At 38.6% G+C, this 12,638-nt stretch overlaps 1 protein-coding gene across 2 annotated transcripts in view; it reads left to right on the top strand.

Annotated features, from left to right (window-relative positions):
- The first annotated feature begins 8,320 nt into the window (after positions 1–8,320).
- LOC105253960 (serine-rich adhesin for platelets) overlaps positions 8,321–12,638 on the top strand; it is a 164,007-nt gene continuing 159,689 nt past the window's right edge. The window contains exons 1-2 of one of the 2 annotated variants that reach the window (XM_011262347.2): positions 8,321–8,632; positions 10,470–11,042. The gene's annotated coding sequence lies outside the window, so the exon portion shown is untranslated. Of the gene's footprint in view, positions 8,633–10,298; positions 11,043–12,638 lie in introns of those variants that run through there. The other variant, XM_011262350.3, reaches the window with a different exon arrangement.

Here is a 12,638-nt window from a genome sequence, read left to right as displayed (position 1 = left end):
TATTTCGGCAACTTGTAAAGTATTATTGATCTTTAATGATGCGTCACGCAATTGTTGAAAAATCTTGTTCCTTTCCATAATACTAAATCCAAAATTCATTGTTACGATCTAATTTGGTTTTGGATGAAATTTGTTGAAAAGTTTGCTGGGAGTTCTGCAAAGTTTAAAAAAGATTTTGTTGAGAATTCTGCAAAGTTTAAAAAAGATTAGTCTTTTTAATTCACTGCTCAAATTAACAATCGGAACTTTTAGACCATTGCGCATTAATATTTATGCAAGTATATCTTCGCATTTGACTTGATTTTCAAGTGAGGAATCGAAATAGTAGCTAAAATAATTATTGCAATTCAATTAAGGTCTACGCCAAATCATTAATGAAATGGAGTGTCTGAATATATTATGCGATTATAGATTAAACTGCCATTATAGAATCGCAATTAGGATATAGTGCACTACAGATATCGATTAACATTTCACGCTTGTTAGACACGCATCCAATGTCCTCGATCACGCGCATAATCGTGACATATTCGTACATTTGTTTACATGCAAGATTATACGTTTCCGTTTGAATACAGTTATTTTTAGTTGACCTCAGTCGACTCGGGATCAATTCCAATTTTTTGCAATATTGCATGTTGATCGTGACCAGAGAAATCGACGGTCCTTTTGCTTTAATTAATCGAAATTTTTCTTTTATAAAAACACAAAACAATTGAACTTTTGATACATATATTATTAAAAAATTATAATTTGCAAAGTATCTAATTAACATTTAAAAATGATAAGAATGAGAATGTATAATAGATTTTATAAATAACGGTAATGTGTGACAGAATAAAATATCCATAAAGACAACTGTAATTGATATTTGCTGTTACATAAAAAGATAACACAATAAGATAAGTTACACAATAAGATAAATAATATAAATATAATAAAAATAAATTTCTAATATAAATTATGAATCTTTATATTTATTTACATATGGAAATTTATTAAAACCGGAAAAATCAATATTCGCGTAATTAATATTTGAATAATCAATAATTGACGTTTAATTGTGTTAAATACTTGAATATTTTAATACATCACATAAATATTTATATATTTTAATATATCTTAATGAGGATTGTATATAAGTTTATAAAAAATAAAAGCAAAGTATATGTATGATTAAACAAAGAGAGAAAGAAAGAGGGAGGTTGCGTAAGAAATAAAATTTCTTCAAATTCTTTAAATTCTTTGAAAAAAAGATCGAAATTTTTAAACTTTCAAAAGAATCTAAATATGAGACAATTTTTAAAATAATTTTTAGAATTTACATATGAAAAACAATAATTATTATTACAACTATTATTATTATAACTTCTACAAATAAGATTTTGGAGAACATAATATGTTTGTATAAATATAAATCGTACATGATTCAGAAACAATCAGCATATGCATGGAATTTATATTTAATATCAAAAGATTTTTCATTTATAAGATGTGTGGATTGTTTTACGTCATTGATGCTTTTTTTAACAATTATAAGAAAACAATTATATAAGAATTTTATCTTAATACGAAGCAATAAAAAATTGACTTTACATTAATTTGCACAAATTGAAAATTTAATAATAGAAATAATACTTAATTATCAACATAACATAATAAAAAAAGAATTTGAAACATTCGAAGTATTTTTCCTTAAACCCGATAAGATAAATGTCTTATGTTTTGTTTTTGCAGTCTTAGAAATATATCTTCAAAGGTACAATCACAAATATACCAGTTAGTTCGGATTATCGATTTTAGGATCTTTTGAAAGCAAAGAGTGTATATATTTCCGACCGTTTTTATCGGTTTAGGACGGTTTAGGTTTTCTACGTTCCTTAGAACGTATATATAATATTGTGCACAAAAGCTGTAGCGAGTAACAAAGTACTAGGTATATAATTCGTCCCACGCCATCACCGAGCCGAGCCGAACCGAACCAAGTCGAGTCGGGTTCAAGAATCTCAATGGAATTTTGTAACGTTTCTCGGTAGACCGACGAATTTCGGGCAACTGGGAATAGCAGGTAGGCGAATCCGGTTAGATGAAACCACCGGAGTCGAGTCGCGCGCAGGGAAATTCGAGATATCCGCGCATCACTCCGTCGTACAAACGATCATGTCTACGTATACACGAAAGCGATACGATCGATCGGATACACAGGGTGATCATTCGATTTTGCCATCATGCTTCGTAAAATAAAATTTTCGCGAAGGTTAATTAATTCACGGGTGATTTAATTAAAAAATCGAAAATCTTCATCTAAAAATCGATAACTTTCAGTTGCGATAAATTGCGTATAAAAAATATAATAAAAAGGATATCTAGAGCATTCTTGTAATACAACAAAAATATTGAATAAAAAAATGTTAAATTATCTATACTAATACTAATTTTTTAATTTATTTTAAATTTACATGTAGTATACAAAAATTTCCTCTCTTTTATTAAATTTTATTTACACAGGAATTTAATTGAAGATATAGTTAGCAAGACTTTCAATATCGAAAATCGGAAGATCATAAAAAGTAATGGCTTTTAATTTTTGAACAGTTGACGAGATTAATCGAAAAATTTTAGCGCAAATTTGAGAACACCCTATATACGTGCCAGGTGCGCGCGAAGTCTCGATCATGATGCCTGGTTGATGGGGCACGAATGCGTTGCCAACGCGTTACTGACCTATCTTCACCGAGTGCCGCACAAGTAGGGTTCATTTGCGGTGGTCACGTGCGATGTTGTGGATCTCGTTATGAGAATAACTTAAGCATGGCGAGTGCCTATATAATTAGCTCGGACTACTGATTGCTAAGCTATAATTTCCCGATATAACAAATCGGGATTATCCATCTTTTAGATATTGACAAAATTATTACAAGTAACAATATATATATATTGATAAATTTTCACATAATTATTTACAATTATGTATAGTGCTAATTATGTATAACAGCATTATTCATTCGTGAAAATGTTACTTTTAATAATTACGAAAGCAAATTAAACAAAGATATCCCGAAATATCGAATGTGAAATATTTGATACGATATAAGCTGACACGTTGATTATGCGTGAATTTTCATTTCGTTTTACATGTTAATAGAAAATTCATGGAGTCGCATTTTTCCCAGTTTGATGTATGAGCTACTTGTTGCGCGTTTATCTTCGATCTCCAATTAACTTAATGATTTCTCGGTTAACTGCTCAATTCGAAAATCGGTTTCGTTCTTTTTTCCATTTTCCACAGAAAAAAATATTTACCGCAAAAAATTATAACTAATATCCATTCGTGCGCGAGATACTCAGGAGTTAATTAACAATTAATTACGGGCATAACTTTAAATACAGCAATCATGAACCTCATGCCCAATAACGATATCGGGCAATTTGTTATCTTATGATGCATATACGATTTATTGCCGAATATGGGAGAAGGCATTTTGCGTTTGATGTGGGCTTTACTGCGAGAAATGTTGATCGTGATTCAAAGCCGATATGCTGTTATATGGGATAATCGCGTCGTGTGCGTTGAGCTTGCGCGTCGATGATGGCGAAGGGAGAGAAGAACGGCTTAATGGAAGAAACAAAGCGCGCGGCGCGCCGTTATAGGAAGTTATTACACCACCCCGTCTTTCTCTCTCTCGTATATTTAGCATAGTGCAAACGTGGCCGTCGGCGATACACTCGATTTGGCATCCAGCCACCGTTTCCATGCGCGCGATGACGTCGCAAGGCCGCATTATCTAACGCAATGCCGCCATGTCATCTTTTGTTCCTGTTTTACGCGACTGCACGTACGTCACGCGCTTTACGTTACGCTTAACGCTGCTTGCGAACGATCCATGACGTCAGTGGCGCATGTAGCATACTTCAACAGATAAAGTGACACGTGCTTCTGTGTTGCTTTGACAGATAAAAATTTAATCGTCAAGTTCTGCTGTGCGATATTCAGATCAACGGACCAATCAACAGATATATGTGATTGTATGTTGTGGGAAAATAAAATGACATATCATTAATGAATATTCAATAATAAAGAGAATTAGAAGAATGATAAATAATAGTATCAAAAAATATTAAAAGCAAGAATAAAATGGCGAGATATCATTTCTTCCTGGAAACAACAATGTGTATCCTTCGCGTAAAATTATCAATTATTATTATACTTCCAAGCGTCAAACAAAGCAAAGTGTAATTTCGCAAAAGAAACTATAAGAGAGACTCGCATGAAATTTCGAAAAGCAACAACATGCGACACACGCGACGTGCACGCGCAAGACATTTCCTCCAAGAAGGTGGAAAATGAAGAGAGAATCGCGCGCGGCCGATCGCTTGACGCAGCCCAGCAACCACGTGTCTCGTCCGATCTCGTCTCTTGCGCTAGCAATGTCGCGATGCATAATGCACGCGTGAACTATTGCGTGCGCGTGTATGTACATACATGTATGTACACGTGAACGTGTGTCGCATCGTTAGGACTGTATAATGCGATGGAGAAGCTTGAGAGCAGCGAAAGGAGAGTGGGGTTTCCGGAGGCATCACAGGCTAACGACGAGAGGGAAGAAGGGGAAAACGTCTGCGAACGTGGGACGGAGGCTGGGAAGAAAAGAGGAACGAGCCGAGACTGGATCCTCGTGCACGTCGACGACTCGCAGGGATGAAAGGACGACTTCTAACTCCCTTCTCGTCGCGTTGCTTGCGAATCAGGTGTTTGCGCGTCAAGGCTACCGCTACGAGAGAATTTCTTGCGGCGTTTTCAAGTCGGGAAACATTTGCAACCGAGCACACGTGCTCTCTCGCTCTCTCTTTCTCTCTATAATTAATCGCACCGTCGGCTCTTTATTCTGTCAGTTTTTTCTTCGACGACAACGATTGATTAAACATTGGCATTACGACATAATTTCGGGCGGGCTGTAATAAATTTGAGACTGTTAGCCATTAATTTGATCATGCTGATAAGATAGAGATGATTACTTTTTTCTATTTTATAGAGATGGGTATTGAAGCATTTAATTAAAAGTTTATAGTGTATGCTATATTTACTGAATTCGAAAATAATGTTTCCGGAATATTTTATTATCATCGCCTCAAACACGAGTATGATTTTTCGAATGTTTTATTGTTTCATCATTGATCAAAGATATAGCTTTTAGTAAAAAAATACTGGGAAATATATAGCTAAATTTTTGATGCTTCCTCTGTGATAAATATAGAATAATATAATGCACTTTTTTAAAATGTATTTTTAATTATTTTGTTGATAATATGTAGAAATTTTTGAAGATCAAATATAAATAGCACAAAATGCAATGTTATATATGTGTAACATAAAATATTTGTTTTTTATTAAAAAAGTCTTACGTAATGGAAAAAGATAGATAATGTTTCTTTGAAATTTGCATATTAAAAAAATATGGAAAATTGGTTGTTTTTTTTGAAGCAATGAAAAAAACATTCGTTAATTGATATTTATTATATATAAAATATTAATTATACTAATTAATTTTAAGTTTAATTAAATTATTGAAACATACATTTTTATTGTGTTCAAAATTTTACTTTACCTATTAAAAAAAAATTATTACATGTAAATAATTATATTTGAAAATCTATATATACATATATATATAGTACTTTATAAAAGAAAAGAAGCTGCTGTAATAAATGAATAAATTCTTTTATGTCATTAATCTCATTCTTTATACTTTTAAATAAAGTCATCTCCAATAAAATGCACAATTTGATAAATATATCTGAAGATATAAAAGAAATTTCAAATATATATACTTTATGTACGAAAAACACAAGTAATTTTAAAGAACTTGTTATTTTCTTTTTTAAATATATATATATATATATACATTTATCAGATTGCGCATTTTTTTTATTAGAGATAGCTTTATTTTAAAATGTTAAAATATAAAGAATGAGATTAATGGCACAAGAGAATTTATTCATTTATTATAGCAGCTTCTTTTCTTTTTTAAAAGTACTTCTTGAAACTTCTTGAACACTTTCGTGAATTGTGAAAGATTCAAATAGAGGCCAAGGAGTGTGTGATTTAGGTCATGACCTACATTTTGTACTCCTCCTCCAGTGCTCTCTTACTATCTCTTTCTCTCTTTCTGTCCTTGTCTCGGTCTATCTGTCTTTGTCTATCTTTCTCTCCACCTATAATGCCTGTTCAAGTTAACTCGATGTTATACGTGATATAATGATGACGCAGTATGAATAACTTACGTATGTGTGTCGTGTTTAAAAACAGCTATATATACATATATATTAGAATGTAAATAATCATTATCATTCGATAAATTCGGTAAATTACCATTCAATTTACGACATTTCTCTGGTTGTTATCAACTTCTGTAACGAAATTAAGTTGTTTTTGCAATTTTAACATGCCAGAAATAATTATATCACTACATGAATTTAAAGAACTGTGACCGATTCAAATCATTACATGTATAATTATTATTTTAGAAACATGATATAGACTCATCTCCTTATATTTTTAAACCTAATACAGTGTACAGCCTTTATTGTTATATTCAATTTTTTTCAATGCAATTGGATTGCTTTATAAGCATATTTTCGATAACATATGAGTAAAAATTTATTTCTCGCGACTAATTAAAATATATGTATCTTGTCTTTTCCTGTGCAAGCTTTAATAATGCTACATTTTCATTACTAATAACTAAATTTAATTACTAAACTTGATTATTAATAATAATTGTATTCCATTTTGTATAATTTGATTTTCTAAATTCTCAAGAGATAAACTGTGTTATATTACATACGCCTAACGCTGCGCTATTCCACTTGTTACACCAACTTATTCGAAGATTGCTTTACCGTTCAAAGAATATTGCGATCGTCGCAAATTACGCTTTGCCGAATAGTCAACGGTCGTTTGTCATCTTCACGGAAAATCAATTTCGGAGACGCGCAGAAATGAGTTTATCCCCCCCCCCCCCTCTCTCTCTCTTTCTCTCCTCGCGCTTCGTGCAAGAATATCCGGAGCAGACGCTATCGTTGCTCTTACGTGAGCGAGAGATATGGTGTCGGGAATCGGTGGCGCTGATACTTTATATCTCGCTCTCTTATATATCGTCATTGTACATTGCGTCTCGGAGAGAAGACGTCGTGAAGATCTCGAAATTGCTCACTTTCGTGCGGTCGCTTTAAAAAATTATAAAGCGTCATAGTAAAGCTTTTGCTCGGTGCGGATGTTGACTCGGTTAAACAATTATATCGCATTGTCGGGAAAAGTGACGAGCAAAGGTACACCCGGTGTAGCTCGGAGTCTTTTATCTCGATGCGACGAGTTTTACGCGATTTATTCGACGCGTATCGCACGCGAGTCATCGAATCCACTCGGTTATTTTCGATAATGACATTACTGTCTATCGAAGATCATGTAGTAGCATCGACGATTAACCGCGATTGACTGATCGACGGATAAGATTAGGGCAGTAAATTCGATCCCCGATCATTTGAATACCCGAAGCAACAAGGCACTTATACATGCTGAATATTTAGATCGGCCGAAAATTTCAGATGAAATAGTCGGGTATACCCCGTAATCGCTTAGATCGCCATAAATATACCAGAGATGGGGGAAGGGAACAAGAAGGGGGGGAGGAAGAAGTACCTATTATATATATATATATATATATATATATATATATATATATATATATATTCTTGGTCCTTCTTTTTCTAAAATACCAAACTTATTATTTTAGCCCATATGCGTGCTCCTCTCGTAAATATACAGTACGTATACTCGCAAAATAATAATCCCTCTTCCTTCGTGCACTCGCGTAATCCCTCTTCCCTCGAGGATCGCGAATTGGAAATCGAAATTACTTCGTCGCTCACTTTCGTACGACGCGATTCGATCCGGCCGTTCTCTCGTTATGGCGAGGTCGCGCGCAGATTTAGCGGTAATGAGTAAATACCGATAACTCACCAGTACGCCGGAAACTTTCTCGTGACTGCGGGCGGCTGCGCGCGGTAGTAGAAGGAGAAGGAGCAGGAAGAAGAGAGGGAAGATTCGCGACGCGAGCGTATGGACGTAAGAGAGCGCGAGGTCGAGCGTTATACGTAGGGGTTGCACGAGTCGAGAGGGGCAGAGAGAGAGAGAGAGAGAGTGAGAGAGATAGGGGACGGGGGAAGAGAGGAGGCAAGGGGATGGGAGGAGGAGGGGATGCTATCGGCAAGAGTCTCGGCCACAATCAGCAGCTCGGAGGCGCTCAGTTTGTGTCGGATCTCCGTCGCAGTCGGTTCGTTCCATCGTACGTTCCTGCTGTCGCGTTGTGTACTCCGTTTTCATTCTCTCTCCACCTTTCTCTCTCCAACTCTCTCTCTCTCCCTCCCTCCGCGCTCTGTCCGCCACCTCATTCCCCCCCCTCTCTCTCTCTCTTTCTCTCTCTCTCTCTCTTTGTCTCTCTTTCTCTCCCGTCAACGACACCGAGTTCCGCCCAAAGGGAAGCACAGCCGCGCTTTTCCCTGAACAAGGCGCGTCCTCGATCCTCATCGTGCTCCGTTTCACGTGTGCGAAGTGTACTTCGCCGATCGAAAGGTGAAACGCAGAATCTCTCTCGGATGCGTATGTGCGTGCGCGTGAGATGAAGCGCGCGATATTGTCGTTGCTCGCGTCATCGGCACTCGGAGCGCAAACATACAACGACGCGAGAGAGAAAAGTGGCGAGATCTTTGTTCGATAAATACGTTATAGGAAGGATAAGTCCGTAAATTCCTCTCGATCGATCCGGATAACGGAACGTGTCGAGTACACGCGGTCGACGACGCATCCTCGACTCGCGCGAAAGCGAACGTCACGCGCGATAAGAGGCCCACTCGGCTGACTCGGCGCGTCTTTAGCATCGAGAGATTAGCGACACGACGTGACTCGGCTCGTTTCGAGGAGGACGATTCTCGTGAACGACTGGAACGACAATCGTATCTCGCGCGAAGTGCACCAACTCCCGTTGCTGCCTGTCTACTTTCGCGCGTAATCCATCGATCGAGAAGATTTCGCAACATTCGATCATCGTGCGTGTTTTCTCGATGAATCATCGACGGCTATTGATTTATTGACGATTATTGATTATTGTTTTATTTTGTCCATCGTTTTCACGTTTCAAGGGTGACGGGTTATTCGTTAACGCGTATATCCGAGTTCGCACGGTAACCAGGATAAGAACCCGCATCCATCTGACGTGAAACAACGCGTTCCACCGTGTCTGAATCACCGGTATTCTCTGTTTCAAGGTTATTTCCGTCCGAAAGAAAAGTCGATTTTTTCGAAATTAATCACTTGAGCCGAAGGTGACGTATTAATAAACGATAACTTAATAACAAACAATAATTTGAATTAAATTTTTCATCCGATGTGTGTGTGTGTGTTAAGCACATGTGCACAGAGAAAAATGTATACTGTATTCAAGTAAATATTATTTATTTTAAGTATATCATAAGTTTGTATATTCGCAAATATATCATAAATTCACCACAAGCATTACATTTAATTGAATATATTCTGAATTTTAGTAAGTGCAGTATTTTAGTCAAGAATATTAAATTAAAACCAAAATTTGGTTTACTTACTACAAGAGTGAAATAAGTTTGATTTTTCTTTGATTCAACTTTACAATATTCTTGAAGAGAAAATAAATTCTTCTCTTGAGTACACGATAATGAGATTTTCTAACTTGTGATGAGTTTATTTTAAGACTGTTATCAAGAATATATTCTTTGTTGAAGAAAACTATTACTTGAAAAAAGAAAAATAAACTGAGTAATCGCTTTTCTTGGCAGTAGAACGATATTTTTCTCCGTGCGTTCTCGCGAAAATTCTCGGAGCGTCGATTAAAATTTGAAAATCGGCTCGACGACAGCCCGCAAAATCGATGCATCGTTTGGATGACGAGTGAATCGAGAAGGCGCGCAAAGGTTCGAAACGACGCACACTTGTTTTACGTAATGAAATCGCGTTTGTCAGGAGAAGCAAACGCGCTCGCTCGCTCGCTCGCTCGCTCGTTCCTTGGTTCGCTCGCTCGCGCGTGCGCCGCGTTATCTATCCGTCGTCGAGCCTTGCGTCGCGCGCGGTGGGGGAAGTGGAGGGGAGGCTCTTCGATCATCGGCATTACTGGCCTCCTCGTGCGTTCTCGTGTCTCGTCGGCGCGTCGGCGGCTCGGCGGCGATCGGCTGATTCCGTGCGTCGCCGTCAGTCTCGCTCCAGCTCGCGCGCGTTACGGATCGTTCTTGCGTCGCTCCCGGATCGCTGTCGTCCCCGCGACACTATCGCGAATATACGACCGTAAAGTAATTGCGCGTGAACACAGTTGCGGAGATCCCTCCATCTGCTATCCTGTCTGTTTAATTAATCATCAACGACGTGTTTCTGTGCTTTCCAGGGTGAGAGATTTCGTCGATTAGTGCGATCGACGTTGCGGCCGCCGTTGCTTTCGTCATCGCGGTGAGTACGTCGCATACCTCCTCATCGTCGGCCAGTGCGCGCTTCTCGAATACGCGGTCACGCATGCACGCATGGACAAGCAACGGCGACGCGGCACTGCCCAATGATGGCCGTGCCGGGCATTACCGTTGACGTAGTGATGTATTATTAGTGGTGCGCGTCGCGGGAAAGTGCTGTGTCGCTCGTCTCGCTCTCGCTCTCCCGTTGCTCACTTCGCTCCGTACATCTCGGCTTCGATAACCAACGCGAAGTGTGCGCCGGAAAATCAGTGATCGCGGTTGAGGGAAGGCACGATAATACGTACGCGTATTTCGCCCATCCCGCCCGCCCACGCGAGTTTACCCAGTGAGAGTTTCATATCAGTGTACGACAGTTTTGCTCTCTGTGTGGATTATCATATTGGATATACTCGTATTGTCATATTGGATATACTGCGCTCTGTCGCGACCCAGGACCACAACACGCGCGTCGTCCCTTGTCGCAGACGACGGACCAGGAGATCGAGATTCCGGTGAGTACCTATATCCATTATGTTACATCCTGTGTACTCGCTCGCGTTCCTTCTCCGTCGAGATCGATGCGAGATCCCGAAACGCGTGACTGCGACCGTATGTCGCGCGCCGTCGCGCTTATCGCTCTCGATCGGCTGCCATCTTGTTATTTGTAGTCTTCGCGACACTCCGCGAGCGTGTTTACGACGCGGAAACGTATCTCTGCTCGGACGTTAAACCGATATCATTTCCGCGATGCGAGAGAATCGCGCGTGGATCGCGCCCGCGTTTACCTGTCAAAATCCGGAACGCGTTCGCGGCGCAAAAAAGATTGGAGTCGAGGAATTTGAAAATTATATACATATCTCGCACACGCGACAACGTCATTTCTTAAACCGATATCATTTCCTCGATGCGAGAGAATCGCGCGTGGATCGCGCCCGCGTTTGTCTGTCAAAATCCGAAACGCGTCCGCGACACAAAAAAGATTGGAGTCGAGGAATTTGAAAATTATATACATATCTCGCACACGCGACAACGTCATTATATCTCAAGTTTTTCACGAGTCGATCTGTCGAGCGGAAAGATGTCGGATCGATGAGACGGAGACGTTTTTAACGTCCAACTTTAGGTCGGAAGCTCTGACGTTTACGACGATTTTGAACCGAGCTTCGCGCTTTTTTGTCCTTCGCGTGCTCCCGGCGAGACGCGACACACGATTTCGAATAAAAAGTTTGGTGACAGTCGTGTAAACAGCATTTAGCGCGCATCGTCTCGCTCAAGCTCTTTAACTTTGCGCTTTGCGCGAAATTACACCTTGTTAAGGCACGAATCACTTTGCGATAAAGTTGCGCGAGTTACGTGGCAACGCATGTTTCATCATCGCGGTAATTTCTCTCTCTCTCTCTCTCTCTCTCTCTCTCTCTCTGCTCTCGGAGAAAAACTACTCTCTTAAACTAATAATAATAACGTTTTACGACGAGTCTAGAAATTGTCGCAATGACTTTGCGTCGTGTGTTATACTTGCTTTTTTATTTGATGTCATACGATCGTAAATTGAAATGTTTACGACGATTTTTACTTTCAATTGCGATAATTATTTTTTTTTATGCAGAGAGAGAGTCATTTTCTCAAGATTTTTATTAGTCATATTTTTGATGAAATACACATGCGAATCGTTGACAAGGATTTCGTGCTAAAAGTGTCGGCGATAACAGAATACGAGATTACGAAAATAAAGTCGGTGGCACGATCGCCCTCGCGTCATGAAAAATATTTGCGCTTGTCGAATTAAATTTTTATTTGCGAATGATGGATGCGGTGAGAGAAGTTAACGACCGGTACGCGAAACTTTCTTTCGCTTTTTCGGCAAACTTATCGTCTCGCGTATGCAGTTAGTCTGATATTCGCGCACAACCGATCAGTCGACGCTGCAAATCGATTGTCCGATAAAATGTACACTTGATGCATGAAACAAGAAACACCTGTTACAAACAATCAAAAAGTAAGGCTTGCGAAATTTTCGAACGTTATTACCTTGTATCACGAAAAACGATTCAACTTCTAGACAGCTAATATGAAGAAACTGCAGAAACTGCGATAGCTTCTTAAATAGT

Source organism: Camponotus floridanus, unplaced genomic scaffold, assembly GCF_003227725.1.
Source record: "Camponotus floridanus strain SB8 unplaced genomic scaffold, Cflo_v7.5 scaffold53, whole genome shotgun sequence".
NCBI classification, from domain to species: domain Eukaryota; kingdom Metazoa; phylum Arthropoda; class Insecta; order Hymenoptera; family Formicidae; genus Camponotus; species Camponotus floridanus.
This window is presented reverse-complemented; position numbering and strand designations above follow the sequence as displayed.